Genomic DNA, 16,804 nt, shown 5'->3' with positions numbered 1-16,804 from the left:
CTTCTGACTGACAGAATTTTCAGTGAAGAAGTTGAAAAAGGAAAAAAACCAAAAAGACTACATGGGACAAGAGGAGAGAAGACAGAGACACCGCTGCAGCCAGCTGCACGGGCCGCCATCTTACCACCTCAAGGCGGAAGAAATCGTTGCATGCCCCACCATCCACGGTTTTAACTAAGAGGGAATTCCACTGACTTTCACTTCAGCCTGAGGAGCTGACTGCAGTCTCAGCGACTGCTGGGCTTGGAGCAAGGGAGCCACAGTGCTTCCCTCCCCTCCTCCATTCCCGCCGAGCACCATACTCAGCAGTGAAAAGCCACGCAACATGTCTCTAGCCTGCTCCTACCAGAATCAGAGTCTCAGTCAGGGCAACATGTAGGGCAAAGGACAGACCCTCTGCATCCTGCAACTGTGAGAGTCTGGGGGCATTAGTGCCACAGCTACACCCACACACTGCATGAGCCAGGGAGGGTTCACCTAAACTGTTGGGGACTAACACCAGAAGCAGCCCATAAAAAAATCTGTACCCACCCTGGGAGATCTGGGTAATGACCCCACTATACTCTGCAATACCAGTACAGTAACTATTCATTCTAAATTTCTGGATGCCACTGGAATCTACCCAGTGGGCATGGAAGAAGTGACCTGCATTCCACCTCTCCAGTCTCAGACCCTCCACAGTAAAATCTCCTGTACAACTTGTAGTCACACTGTAGAACTGGAACGGGGTTCAGTTCATATCCCCCAGTCCTAGGATGTTGGTGGTATAAGCCACAGCACCAGTTAGACTCTCCTAGCAGAACTTGAGGAAGGGTCCATCCACATCACACAGTCCTGGAGCCACAACAATGGGTGCCACAAGCCCTGGCATCACTCAGGCTTGCAGTAGACAAGGGGACAGCCAACTTTGTCTCCCTCAGCACCAAGAACAAGGCCTTGGCTATCACAGTCACCAGGGAGACTGACACTGAACTCTCCGTGAGCCAAAGGTACGCACCCAAGAAAACCCTTACTCATCTCAAAGCCACACTTCTGTCCTTACCAACAGGGCCAGGAATCCCTGAGGAGACCCTCATGTTTTGACTCTTGGGGTCTGTGTCTAGCACATAAACACCTCACCTTCCAGAGCCAGAGCAATCGTAAAAACATTAGAAAGTGCTTGAGACATTCAGAAAGGGCATGTGAACTAATGTCAGGCCCCCAGGATGCATAAGTCTCTGTCCAGTGAAGGGAAGGAGGTCTTGCCTGACCACACTCATGGCCAAGGCTCCTCAGGCCTCCCCCAGATCAGCACCACTATGAACTTTGTGCAGCAGGCTATTCCACTGCATCACTCATAGACACGGCTGACATTGATTAAGACAAAAGGAATCACTCAGGGACTACACTCCTGGGCTCACCTAGAACCAAAGCCAAAGCAACAAAACAAGTGATACCCTGCATTCCAGCTACACCATAAATGCTTTCCAATAAAACCTACTCCATAAAGAAGAAGGGACGGGGTATACCAGATGGGAAGATGTCAACACAGGGACATAGGACACATGAAGAAGCAAGGTAGCATGACACCTCCAAAAGGTGTTACCTTCTAGAATTAGATCCTGAACTGAAGGAAATCTATGAAATAACATAGAATTCAAAATAACGATTGTAAGGAAACTCAGCAAGATGCAAGAGGATACAGAGAGACACGTTAAAGAAATGAGGAAATCATTGAGTGGTATGAATAAAATTATCACTAAGGAGATAGAATTCGTTAAGAAGCAAATAGAAATTTTGGAGCTGAAATCTTCAATCAGTGAAATAAAAAAATGCAATTGAAAGCTTTAACAGCAGAATAGACCAAGTGCAAGAAAGAATTTCTGACTTTGAGGACAAGAATTTTGAAATAACCCAATCAGACAAAAATAAGGAGAAAAGAACTAGAAGAATGAAGAATGTCTACACAAAATATGAGATATCATTAAACATCCAAATATTCGTATTATAGGTGTTCCTGAAGGAAAAGAAAAGGAAAAAGGCATTGAGAACCTGCTAAATGAGATAATAGTTGAAAATGTCTCAGGTGTTAAAAAAGACATGGACATTCAGATACAAGAAGCTCAAAGAACCCCAAACAGACACAACCAAAAAAAGGTCTTCTCAAAGGCATATTGTCATCAAATTCTCAAAAGTTAAAGACAAGGAAATAATTGTAAAGACAGTAAGAGAAAAATGTCAAGTTGCATAGAAAGAAAAAACAATTAGATTAACATCAGACTTCTCAGTGGAAACCCTACAGACTGGAAGAGAATGATATGATATATTCAAGGTCTTAAAATAAAAAAAAAAAACTTTCAATCAAGAATATCATATCCAGTGAAGCTATTCTTTAAAACTGAAGGAGAAATAAAGTATTTTCCAGATAAGCAAAAACTGGATTTACTACCACTAGACTAGAAACTCTGAAGGGTGACCTGTAATAGAAGTAAACATGAAACACATGTCACCTTCAAATTCACTAACAGAGCAGGTAAAATTATTATCCAGTCAACAAAATGACAGGTCTCTTACCTATCAGGACTAATCTTGAATGTAAATGAATTAAATTCGCCAACCAAAAGACTTAGGTTGGCTGAATGCATTAAAAACCACAACCCCACTATATTCTGCCTACAAGAAATTTATTTCACAATGATAAATACAGACTGAAATTAAAGGGTTGGAAAAAGATATACCAGGTAAATGAAAACTAAAAGTGAGCAGGTGTAGCCATCCTGATATCAGATAAAACAGACTTTAAATCAAAAACTGTAAAAAGAAATAAAGAATGACATTATATTTTGATAAAAGGTTCTATTCAGCAAGAAGACATAGTAATCATAAATATACATGCACCCAACACCAGGCCACCCAGATACATTCAGCAAATACTATTAGACCTAAAGGGAAAGGTAGACTCCAGTACAATAATAGTGAGGGACTTCAACACACCCCTCTCATCAGTGGACTCATCATCCAGACAGAAAATCCATACAGATACACTGGAGTTGAAACATACTATTGGGCAAATGGGCCTATCAGATTTTTTTTTAAACAACAGGCTTCTATGAACATTCTCCTCACAGTGCAGATACATTCAGTGTTGGACTGGTCCTGAGCAGCATCATTCTAAGGTGCTGGTAAGCACTATTTCCGTTTTGCTTCTTTTCTTCCTTTGTTGCTATATATTTCAACAGGAAGCCCTGGTGGCTGTTGGTTAACAGATGTCTTTTGTTAGTGATCAGGTGGCTCCAGCTCACCACAATCACAATCAACGGGACTCCGACTCATCAACTAATCAAGGGAGTGCTGGGCTCGCGGACAGCCCCCAGGGTCGGCTCAGGTCTCCGGCTGTGCTGGCGGCAGCGGTGTCTCAGAGGCTCTCGCTTTGCCACAGTCGCCACCATGTAACCCCGACCCACGAGAGCCCTATCAGATATTTACAGGACGTTGTCCCCACCACCTACAGAACATTCTTCTCATCAGCACAGGGAACACTTTCCAGGACAGACCACACAGCAGGCCACAAATCAAGTCTCAGTAAATTTAAAAGATTGAAATCATGCACGCACCTTCTCAGACCATAAAGGAATAAAACCAGAAATCAGCAACAAGAACAATAGGACACTCGTAAATACTTGGAAATTAAACAGCATGCTACTGAATGATCAATGGATCATTGAAGAAATTAAAGAGAAAATAAAAAATTTCTTGAAATAAATGAAAGTGAAAACACAATATATCAAAACCTGTGGAATACAGCAAAAGCAGTACTAAGAGCGAAGTTTATAGCATTAAGTGCTTACATTAAAAAAAGAGAAATGTCTCAAATAAAAGATCTAATGAAGCATCTTGAAGACTTAAGAAAACAAGAAAAAAACCAAACCCAGAGAGAAATAATAAGGATCAGAACAGAAATAAATGAAATTGAAACTAGAAAAAAATACAGATCAACAAAACAAAAAAAATTGGTTTTTTGAGAAGATAAACAAAACATATAAACCTCTAGCCAGACTAACCAAGAAAAAAAAAAGAGAAAACTCAAATAGATAAAATTAGAGATGAAAAAGGAGACTGATACCCTGAAATAAAAAAGGATAGTAAAAACTACTATGAAGAACTATATGGCCGGCGCCGCGGCTCACTAGGCTAATCCTCCACCTTGCGGCGCCAGCACACTGGGTTCTAGTCCCGGTCGGTGCACCGATCCTGTCCCGGTTGCCCCTCTTCCAGGCCAGCTCTCTGCTATGGCCCAGGAGTGCAGTGGAGGATGGCCCAGGTCCTTGGGCCCTGCACCCCATGGGAGACCAGGAGAAGCACCTGGCTCCTGCCATCGGATCAGCGCGGTGCGCCGGCCGCAGTGCACCTACTGCGGCGGCCATTGGAGGGTGAAGCAACGGCAAAAGGAAGACCTTTCTCTCTGAATCTCTCCCTCACTGTCTACTCTGCCTGTCAAAAATTAAAAAAATAATTGAACAGGATGGAACTGGGCCAAACTCTTTTTATGAGGCCAGCATTACTTTGGTACCAAAACCAAAAAAGATATGATACAAAAAGAAAACTACAGACCTATATCCTTAACGAACATAGATGCAAAGATACTCTAAAAAATAATAATAGCAAATCAAATCCAAAACCACATTAAAAAGTTCATACATCATGATCAAGTACGATTTATTCCAGAAATGTAAGGGTGGTTCAACATTCACAAATCAATAAGCATCATAAATCACATCAATAGAATGAAGAAAAAAACTATGATCATCTCAATAGATGCAAAGAAAGGATTTTATAAGATTCAACACCACTTCCTGATAAAAGCCCTCCACAAATTAAGTATAGAAGGAACAATCCTCAAAATTGTAAAGGTTATATATGATAAACCAATGGCCAATATCATTGAATGGGGAAAAGCTGAAATCATTTCCTCTCAGACCTGGAACAAGACAAGGGTGTCCACTTCCTCCCTTTTACTCAATATAGTACTGGAAGTCTTAGAGAGAGCAATTAGGAAGGAGAAAGAAATAAAGGGCATCAGGGCCGGCGCCATCGCTCACTTGATTAATCCTCCGCCTACGGTGCCAGCATCCCATATGGGTGCCAGGTTCTAGTCCCGGTTGCTCCTCTTCCAGTCCAGCTCTCTGCCATGGCCTGGGAAAGCAGTGGAAGATGGCCCAAGTACTTGGGCCCCTGCACCTGCATGTGAGACCAGGAAGAAGCTCCTGGCTTCTGGCTCCTGGCTTCAGATCAGCACAGCATCGGCTGTGGTAGCCATTTGGATAGTGAAAGAAGACCTTTCTCTCTCTTTCTCTCTCTCTCTCTCTCTCCCTCTCTCTCTTTCTCACTGTCTGTAACTCTACCTGTCAAATAAATAAACAAAATCTTTAAAAAAAGAAGTCTATACTACCTGAAGCAATCTACATATTCTAGGCAATCCCTATCAAAATCCCAATGACATTCTTTACAAAACTAGAAAAAGCAATCCTATAATTTGCATGGAATCACAAAAGACCCAGAATAGCCACAGCAATCCTGAACAAGAAAAAGCAAGCTGCAGGCATCACAACACCTGACTTCAACGCACACAACAAAGCTAAAGTAATTAAAACAGCATGGTACTAGCATAAAAACCAATACATAGATCAGTGGAACAGAATAGAGTCTGTAAATTAATCCATATAAATACAGCCAACTGATGTTTGATGAAAGTCCTCAGACCGTACAGTGGGGTATGAATAGTCTCTTCAACAAATGGTGCTGGCAAAAATGGATTTATATATGTAGAAGAATGAAATTATATCCATACCTCTCACCATAAACAAAAATCAACTCAAGATGGATAAATTTAGGACCTGATACTATGAAGTTGCTGGAAGAAAGTATAGGGGACACACTCCAAGACATTGGTATAAGGGATGACAGGCAACAAAATCAAAACTAGATAAATGGGACTGTATCAAACTAAGAAGCTTTTGCACAGCAAAGGAAATGATCAATAGAATGAAGAGACATCCACCTGAATGGAAAAAGTATTTGCAAACCATCTGGCAAAGGATTAATATCCTGAATATCAGCACCTTTTTTTGAAGATTTATTTATTTATTTGAAAGTCAGAGTTACAAAGAGGCAGAGAGAGAGAGAAATCTTCCATCCAATGGTTCACTCCCTAAATGGCCACAATGGCTGGAGCTGGACCAATCCAAAGTCAGGAGCCAGGAACTCCTTCCAGGTCTCCCACACAGGTGCAGGGGCCCAAGCGCTTGAGACATCTTGTACTGCTTTCCCAGGCCATAGCAGAGAGCTGGATCAGAAGTACAGCAGCTGGGTCTTGAACCAGCATCCATATGGGATGTCAGCACTGCAGGTGGTGGTAGCTTTACCCGCTATGCCACAGTGCCAGCACTCTATCAGCAACTTAAAAAATCCAATAACAAAAAAACAACCAGTTTAGTTGATAAACAGACAAATGACTTCAATATAGTTCTCAAAAGAAGAAATACAAATCATCAAAAAAATATGAAAAAATGTTCAACCTCACTAGCCAACAGGGAAATGCAAATCAAAGTCACAATGTGATATCTCCTCACCTCCATCAGAATGGCTAAAATCCAAAACACAGAGAGTAACAAATGCCAGCAAGGATGTGGACAAACGGGAACACTTATAATCTTGGTGGGAATGCAGCCACTGTGGAAAACTGTGGAGGTTTCTTTAGAAACTAGAAATAGGCCGGCGCCGTGGCTCAACAGGCTAATCCTCCGCCTTGCGGCGCCGGCACACCGGGTTCTAGTCCCGGTCGGGGCACCGATCCTGTCCCGGTTGCCCCTCTTCCAGGCCAGCTCTCTGCTGTGGCCAGGGAGTGCAGTGGAGGATGGCCCAAGTGTTTGGGCTCTGCACCCCATGGGAGACCAGGATAAGCACCTGGCTCCTGCCATCGGAACAGCGCGGTGCGCCGGCCGCAGCGCGCTACCGCGGCGGCCATTAGAGGGTGAACCAACGGCAAAGGAAGACCTTTCTCTCTGTCTTTCTCACTGTCCACTCTGCCTGTCAAAAAAATAAAAAAAAAAAAATAAAAAAAAAGAAACTAGAAATAGGCTTGCCATATGATCCAGCAATCCCACTCCTGGGTATATACCCAAAAAACTTAAATACGATGTATCAAAGAGATACCTGCACCAGCATGTTCATAGTAGCACTGTTCACAACAGCCAAATTTGGAATCAACCAAGGCGTCCAACATCAGATGAATGGATAAAGAAAATATGGTGTACATATATATATATATATGTGTGTGTATACCATATATATATATACACATATATATACCATATATATATATATATACACAATGGAATGTTATTCAGCTATAGAAAAAAAATGAAATTTACAGCAAAATGGATGCAACCAGAGGATGCCATGTTGAGTGACATAAACCAGACTCAGACAGACAAATACTGCATGTTCTACCTTATATGTGGAAGCTGAAATTTAAAAAACAAACAAAAAAAGCAAAAAGAAAGAAAAAAAGAAAAATTTCTATGTGTATCAGTATTGCTGTAAATATAGCTTTGTAAAACTTTGTTTTATGAAGCCATCAGTTACACTACTCTGGTTCTAACGATCTGTGATTATTTTAAAATTTACCATATATGGGTGAAATGATCATTTTTCCATTTAGTTATTATTTATAGCCATTGTCTATATGCCCACCGAACTAGGGTCTTTTGCTTTTGATTTGTTAAACTTCTTATTCAGTGAAGTATAAGCCTTTTTACTGTAATGTAAGTTTAAAAATGTTATCTCAAAAACTAAAAACAAAGGGCCGGCGCAGTGGCTTAACAGGATAATCCTCCGCCTTGCGGCGCCGGCACACCGGGTTCTAGTCCCGGTCGGGGCACCGGATTCTATCCCGGTGGCCCCTCTTCCAGGCCAGCTCTCTGCTATGGCCCGGGAAGGCAGTGGAGGATGATCCAAGTGCTTGGGCCCTGCACCCCATGGGAAACCAGGAGAAGCACCTGGCTCCTACCTTCGGATCAGCGCGGTGCACCGGCCGCAGCGGCCACTGGAGGGTGAACCAATGGCAAAAGGAAGACCTTTCTCTCTGTCTCTCTCTCACTGTCCACTCTGCCTGTCAAAAAAAAAAAAAAAAACTAAAACCAAAGAAAGGGAGGAGGAGGGAGTGTAGGGAGGAGAGAGGGAGAGGGAGGGAGGGAGGAAACAGAACCATGTTCCTAGAATTGTATCTACAAAGCATATTAAATCTGTTGAGAACTAATAAAAATTAGAATTTAAAAAACTTTTAATTAAAAAAAAAAAGTTTCCCTGAGAAAAAGCAAAAAGAGCCCCAGCGATAGAAAGCCCTAGAGCAGGGGTTGAGGCCGGAATCCTGGTCCAGGCCTGAGACTGGCTCGCTGCAGCCCGTTCCGCTCTCTGCACAACAGTCCCCTCCCCTGGTGGAAGGTGGCCCAGGCTGAGAGGGAGACGACTGGGTGGAGTGGCACTGGCGGGCTCCCTCTCACACAGAGACCAGGGACTTTGCCCAGGTGAGAAAATGAACTTGTCCCGTGCTGACGCTGGTTCTCCTGCCCTGCTTCCCCACTGCTGGCTTTCACCTCCTCCTGCGAAACCCGGAGCTTCTGTCCTTTCCTGCGTCGCCTTGCACATCCTTTGAGAGTAGCTTCCAAGAATTAATTGCTCATATGGATAAATGGCCAACGTTGGCCCTAGCCCCCTGCAATGTAAAATCAATTTCCCAGGGGTGTTGCTCCACTTAACCTGAGATTAATGGAGTCCTGGAAGGGTGACGATCCTAGCCTGAGACTCGTCTTCGCTAAGAATTGCTTGTTTTATTGTCTTCCTTGGGAAATGCAATCTCTATAAGCATGAGGGCTATGTCTCCCTCGCTCACCACTGCACCCTCAATGCTAAAACATAGTTCTTCTTATATGGTAGCCTCTTAGTAAATATGCATTGAGTATATGAGCCGGGCCAAATCAGCCAGGCCTGTGGCTGGTGGAACAGGGAGCTTGAGACAGGAGGAGTCCGGGGTGGCTGTTTGATCTCCATCTTGATGAATGGTTGCATGGCTCCCCTGGCCACTGCAGGAAAAACAGACCCGGAGAGAGGAAGGGGAATCATGGTGGTTAAAAGACCCAATCAGGAATAATTAGGGCTCCTCCAAACTGAAGACATGAGAAGCAATTGCCCAAGTAATGCTTTCCTGAGAGCTGGGAGAAGTCCTTTGGGTGGCTTTTGCTGAGTGTGAGTGTTCTGCAGCCTGTAATACTGAATCAGATGGTCTACAGTATTTTTGTTGTCAGCAAATCATCTGTGACAACTTAGGCAAGATAGGGGAATATTTGGGCTTAGAGCAATCTGAAAAAAAAAAAAGAAGAAGAAGAAGAAGAAAAAGAAAAAATTCCATAAAAGTTTCAAGGAAAAAAAAATGAGCGCCATTCGAGCAATGTTTCTGACCCAGGTCAGACTAAATAAATAAAACCACATGAATGTTCAGACAGGTTGGTCAATTAGCTAAAGGGAGCATTCAGCTCACCTTCCAAAGGCTTTCTTTTTTTAGAGGGACTTTAATTAAAAGGCGAGAGGAAGTCTGGCACTAGAGAATGACAAATGGGCAGTGGATCACCTTAGAGAAGCTGCTGGCACAGAGACAGAGAAAGCTCTGCTGGCTGGGATGCTCACATTCATTAAAATTCCCCAAGTGTGGACTCATACCTGAGTCCGACGCCAGGGAGCTGCCCGGGAGCAGTGGGGGCCCACGGTAAATTCTGCAACCAGAGGCCCCAGAACCAGCTCCACTCCCAAGACCGGGGCTGAAGCAGGGAAGGCTGACAGCCTCAGGGTGTGGAGCCCCAGACAAGCAGGGTCCAAATGAAAACAGCGCTGGCCTTGTTGGGGTCGTCCTGGTTTGGGTGGGCTCAGAAAGAAGGCACCTGTGGCTCTTGGCCTTCAGCTAGCCTACGGGAGGCCACACGTGCTTTGTCCCAGCAGGAGGGAAAGGCAGCTTGCGGGACCAGGGGCCACTGAAGGTGCTTCTTTGTCAATCCCATAGATGTTGGTGCCTCCCAGGATTCAGCCATGGCCCGCTTCTCCTCTCAGTTCCTGCTGTCCGGCTCCAACCTCATACTGAGAGTTGCCTTCATTTTGCAGTCTGCCTACTGGACTTCCCTTCCTGTCTCAGAGGTCCTTCAAATTCAAGATCCCCCAAGCCAGATCCATTTTCCTGCCTACATGACCCTGCTCCATCCCCAGAGACCCTTCTATGAAGGAATGGCAGAGAGATCTGAGCAGACCTGAGCCAAAACCTGGGTATTGGCCTCAACTTCTCTCTTCCCATTATCCTCCGCGCACAAATAGTCACCAAATCCAGTGCTATTTAATGGGTCTCAAACCCCACAGCCGTCACTACTTCCTACCTAGAATACCTTAGACACAGGTGCTTCCCCACAAGCCCTGTGGAGGTGCAGCCAGCCTACAAGAGTTCAGAGACCGTAGAGGGTTCTGCCTGCTTCCCCTTTCCTCCAGCCTTGAATCCTAATACCAAGTAAACCGACCAAGCCAGCTCTGATGGGACTCAAGACCTTAACTCTCTGCTCTTGGGGCCCTCGTGTCTCCTGCAGCTAATTCTTCTGACCCAGCCTCGGCCAGGCACCCCCACCTGCTTCTGCTCTCTCTGCCCCAGATTCCTGGAGCACCTGTTTGCCTGTGATTCCTCAGCCTCACCATTTCCCACCTCGGACTCCGCATTGCCCTACAGCGCTTCTCCTGAAAGTGCCTCTAAGCCTGAGTTTGGAGCCTTCTCTGAGCTCCTGTTGCTCTCTGTAGGTCCCTATCACCAGGCAAGATTCTGTCTGTGTGCTTAGTCACCATGTTTAACCTTGGGAAGGAGAATCAGCCATGTTTATAGGAACCTGGTCAGTAGTAGCAAGAAAAATAAATACGAAGACCTCCTGAGACTCTCTTCAGACACGTGGCTATACTAGCTCCCCTCTCCAACCACCTTGCAGCCCCTAGCCCAGCCCAAAGCTGCCACCTCCAGTGGAAGATAGAATACCTCCTGCCTTAAAGAGGGCTTAGGGCTAGCACTGTGGTGTAATGGGTAAAGCTGCCGCCTGCAGCGCTGGCATTCCATATGGGTGCCAATTCAAGTCCCGACTGCTCCACTTGCAATCCAGCCCCCTACTGATGCACCTGAGACAGTAGCAGAAGATGCACCCACGTGAGAGACCCAGAAGAAGCTCCTGGCTTTGGCCAGGCCCAGCCCTGGCCATTTGCAGCCATCTGGGGAGTGAACCAGCAGATGGAAGATTCTCTCTCTCTCTCTCTCTCTCTCTCTCTCTCTCTCTCTCTCTCTCTCTTCCTTCCTCCCTCCCTCCCTTTTTCCCTCCCTCTCTCCCTCCTTTGCTCTCATAACTCTTTCAAATAAATAAATAAATCTTTAAAGAAGAAGGTTTGACTCCTTATCTCTGTGTCACACTAGAGACAGCAAGACTTGACCTCTCCAAGCACACACTACTAAATAACCAGGCAGCCATAAATAGACTACTAAAGAAGGAATGGGCTTATTCTTACTAGGGCAAGAAGAGGGTAGAAAGAAGATTGCACTCTGGGGCCCACTGGGGACGGCCGTATCAGTAGACCTTTGGTTAGACTAATTAGGCTTCCCTGCTAGACTCAGAGCTAGTCAGAGGCAGGCACTCTGTTTGGTTCATCTCCGTAGCCATAGGGCTTGGGCAGGAACAGGCATGGAGTCTTCACAAACCCAGCCTTTCCTTGGCTTTCCTTTCCACCCTGGAAAACTGGCTCCAGTTAGTTAGGACAGCCAGGCATCCAAGACAAGCCAGCAGAGCATCAATCCCTTGCCCCATGTTCCAGATAAATCACTGGGGACAAAATCTGTAGAGATGTTGCTGCAGTCAGTCCATGTGGTTATTGCCTGCAAAGAGCAATATGGAAATCAGAAGTATTGGCTAAAATAGAGTTTGGAACATGATGTGGACTTACATATTCCTGGAAGAAGGGAATAGATATTTGATTTTTTTTTAAGATTTATTTATTTATCTGAAAGTCAGAGCCACACAGAGAGAGAAGGAGAAGCAGAGAGAGAGAGAAGTCTTCCATCCACTGGTTCACTCTCGAAATGGTCACAACAGCCAGAGCTGCACCGTTTCAAAGCCAGGAGCCAGGAGCTTCCTCCAGGTCTCCCATGTGGGTGCAGGGGCCCAAGAACTTGGGCCATCTCCTACTGCTTTACCAGGCCATAGCAGAGAGCCGGGATGCGAACCGGTGCCCATATGGGATGCCAGCACTGCAGACAGCAGCTTTACCCACTACACCATAGCACCGGCCCCAAGGGCCTAGATATTTGTTAAGCACGGGGTTGGGTATATTTCATTCATTTATTTAGTGTATTTTTAATTTCTGTTTATTATTTTCATGTTCTTTGAAAGGCAAAGAGACAGACAGACAGGGAGAGATCCTTCATCTATTGGGTCACTCCCCAAGTTGCTGGGCCAGCCGGAGCCCAGAACTCAGTCCAGATCTCCCACATGGCTGGCAGGGACCCAAGTACTTGCGCCATCACTGCTGCCTTCCAGACTGCATTTGCTGGGCGCTGGATGGAAGTGGAGCCAGGACTTGAAGCAGGCACTCCAATACAGATTATGGGAGGCTCAAGCGCCAAAGGCCTGCCCCTCATTCCGTCATTTAATCCCACAAGAACTATATAAAACGTAGATATTTATGTGCCCATTTTGCCAGTAAGATCTCAGAGGCTCAGCATGGCAAGTAATTATCTAGAGGTCACCCAGTTAACGAACAGCTGCAAAAAAATTCGAGCTCAGACCCTTTGCTGTCAGCTTTCTCACAAGCTGTGAGGCCACCCTCCTCCCACCAGCAGCAGCAGCTAAGCACAGAGGAGTCAGCACACTGAGGACAGAGAGGGCCAAGGGCGGTGCTCAAAGTGAAGCCAATCAGCGAGGTTGGGCAGGACAGGAGACGGGCCAGCGTCTCCTGTATGTGGCTTCATCTCCGCCTCCACCAGCCTATAAAAGAGGCACGACCCTCTTCATTCTGCAGAGAAGGGAACAGAGCTGGGAGACGCGAAGTGGCTGAGCTACAGTCACAGCCGTGACGGAGCTGAGATTGAAATGGGATCCTGACGAGTCCTTTGCCAAGGCCTGCATCTGCTGCCACCCCCGGCTGGATTTCGCATGATCCAAGACCCAGGTGGACCCAGAAGTATCTAGGGAGGCGAAGTGCTGAGTGCATTTGGCTCGAGCCCAGCCCTCCTTCCAACGCTGGAATCCAAGATGGTGTATCCCTGTTAACACTCTGAGCGACGCTATTTGGGGGCTGGGGACTTTGGGGAAAATTCAGGACAGATCCCAAGCCTGCTCCTCCCTCTCAGCCCAGCCTCTGGGGAAGTCATATGGAAGCGTTTTGCCTTGTACTTGCCACGGCCCACTGCACCGCCCCAGCTCCGATCTGTGTGTGTATTGTGTGGTAAGAAGAAAAGGCTACGGAGACAAACAAAGAGTAAAATTCAGCAATACGCGAAAGCTCGAGTGACAAGAATTGCTGTCATTAAGGAGACTGCCTGTCATCTAGAATGTCGACTTGCTGAAATTTCTCTCCTCGTCTCCTGGTTCCAAAGCCACCTCCTTTAGGAAATCATTCTCTGGCTGGAATTCCTCTCTGCCTTGCTTGTCCTCTGTTGTTAGCTTAGAAGTTATCATATACGCCCAATGGCTAATTGCACTTCCTTCCTAAATTGTAATCATATTGGAACGAGGAACCCACCTTTCCTGCAGCAGTAGAAGCAAAGGAGCAGCCGCTGTTGGCTGGGTCCTAGCTGTGACCCACATGCTTTTGACACTCCGTTAGTACACATCCTTTAGTATACATGATACCCTAGGTTGGTTTCAACAATTTGGAAGCGAACACTCAGAAAGATCACCCACAGGGTCAGCATCCAAACTCAGATCCAACCCTGGGCTCTTTCCAATATGCAACAATGCACAAAGTATTTGGAGAAAAAATATTTGTTCAGTATTTGCGAATTCATTGGTTCCAAGCCTGTCACCTCGTGCATCAGCCGAAACTAAATATGATAGCATATCAGTTTTCCACTGCTGCATAATAAACCACCCCAGATCTTAGGACTTTCAAACAACAACCATTTTCCTTTCCTGCAATTTCCGGGGACCAGGGATGCTGGCCAGGCTCAGTGAGAACCATGCCTCTCAGCTCCCTGGGCTGTCTCTTTCCCTCCACGTGGCCTCTCGACCATGCAGGTGCTCCGGGCTTCTTTATACACACATGTGTTTCCCTCTGAGCAAAAGCAGGAGCCTTCCTAAAAGGCACCTTTAATCTCAGAATTCCAACTCCACTGCGCTCTGCAAGAGGCCAAAGCAGGCTGCAAGGTACAAAGCTGACTGAAGAGAGTCCAGAAACAGCCCCCAGCCCCTGTTGGAAGAAGCAGGCAGTCACCCAGGAGAGGACACAGACCAAGGAGAAATCACCCTCTAAGGGCTGAGATGGTTAACTTTATGTGTCCACATGGCTAGGCGATGGTGCCCAGCTCTTTGGTCAAACACTGGTCTAAGGATTGCCATGAAGGTGTTTGTGGATGCAATTCACACTTACGATCAGTCAGCTGAAATGAAAGAACAGTACCCTCTACCATATGGTAGATCTCATCCGATCATTTAAGGCCTTAAGAGCAAAGACACAGGTTTCCTAAAGAAGAAGCAATTCTCTGCCAAGACTACAACATAGAAATGCTTGGGTTTCTGCCTGAGCGTCCAGCATGCTGGCCTGCCATACAGATCTTGGAGTCTCTCACTGAATTTCTAGACATCAACCAGTCTTCCAGACTGGAACGTGCCAGTGATCATGTGAGCCAAGTGCTTAAAATCCATCCTGCCACATGGGGCAGGCATTGTAGCCCAGCGGGTTAAGCAACCACTTGGAACACCCACATCCCATATCGCAATGCCAGTTTGAGTCCTGACTACTCCACTTCTGATCCAGCGGGGATCTGACGCCCCTGGGAGGCAGAGGATGATGGCTCAAGCACTTGAGTTCCTACCACCTTTGTAGGAACCTGGATGGAGTTCCTGGCCCCTGGCTTCAGCCAGGCCCAGCTTCAACTGTTGAAGCCATTTGGGGAGTGAACCAGTAGATGAAAGCTACCTGTGTGTGTGATTCTCGGTCACTCTGCCTTTCAAATAAATAAGTAATTTCTTTTTAAAAATCCACCTTGCCATATACATACATATATGCACAGAGGGTACTTCATGGGATGATGGAACTAAAAGATGTTTGTTTTGAAGCAGAAAATGTTGAAATCCATGTATAGTTTTTTTCATTATATGTCTGTTCCATGAACTTTTTAAAAAAATATCTATTTACAAAGTCAGGGGGAGGGGGAGAGAGAGAGAGAGAGAGAGAGAGAGAGAGAGACAGAGTGGTCTTCCATCTGCTGGTTCACTCCCCAGATGACCGCAACCTGAAGCCAGGAGCCATGAGCTTCATCCAGGTCTTCCACATGGGTGCAGAGGCCCAAGCATCTTGGCCATCTTTCACTGCTTTTCCTAAGCCATTAGCAGGGAGCTGGATCAGAAGCAGGGCAGCCAGGACATGAACCAGCACACATATGGGATGGTGCAGGTGGCAGCTTTACCTACTACACCACAACATCGGCCTTTCCATGAACTTTTTGAAAAGCCCTCACGCGCGCGTGTGTGTGTGTATGTATGTGTGTGTGAGAGAGAGACCTATATATCCTGTATATACACACACATAAATGGCTGTAAATAGACATATAAATACACATGATATACATATGTATACAGACAATTGTCCCTCAGTCCCTGGGGGTGGGGACTGATTCTCGGACCCCCTACAGATACTAAACTCTTTAGCTGCTCAAGTCCCTTGTATAAAACGGCATGGTGTTTACAGAGAAGCCCTACAGTCCTCCAGCCTTGAAGTCATCTTTCCATTGCTTAAAACATCGAACACATGGAAACAAAAGCCCGCTCACGCTATTTCTCTGGAGAACCCTGACAAACACAAGCATCATTGCCAACAACGCACTACAGACACAAAGGATAGGTTCAGAGCAGAGCGCTGTCCACTCCCCAGAAGAGACAGAAATCAGCAGAGCTACCTCCGACAGGGGGCCTTTCGTGAGTTCTCTCGCTGTCCCACTGTTTGCTAGGGTAGTCCCCACCGACGCCTCACAAAGGTATTCACAAGCATCGCCTTTTGCACAGATTTGCACAGGCCCAAATTAAGTCCTCGCTGGGCCAGGCACTGACGAGGGCACAGCTGCGCCTTGGGAGCAATCACAGGTACCCCCCACCCCTACGCCCACACGGAATACGGAGCACCAAGCAGGCGCTGCTGGCAGCGGGGTAAATTCTGACTTGCTCCTGAGTCACTCCCTCCGGTCCCAGAGCGTGTAAATGGCATGGTTTATTATCTGGAAATTTTACTGTGTGGAAAATTCCGGATTGGGCAGGAACTGGAGGAAAAAGAGGATAATGGGAGAAGATTCAAATACGCCAAGTAATGGCTGGAGAGCCCTGGTCTCACAGACACACAGCCTGTCCTCAAACAACTCACAGATCAACCACAGACACGTCCAGCATCTCCTTTTAGGTGTGTGACAAGTGACACCTCAAGTCAGGTCGCTCCCCGTGTCTTGAACTGTGTGTGTTCCCAGCAGGAAGTTAGGAGCACACTCAAATCTGTAAAG

Source organism: Lepus europaeus, chromosome 5 (genome assembly GCF_033115175.1).
Source record: "Lepus europaeus isolate LE1 chromosome 5, mLepTim1.pri, whole genome shotgun sequence".
In the NCBI taxonomy this organism is placed as follows: Eukaryota; Metazoa; Chordata; class Mammalia; order Lagomorpha; family Leporidae; genus Lepus; species Lepus europaeus.
This window is presented reverse-complemented; position numbering follows the sequence as displayed.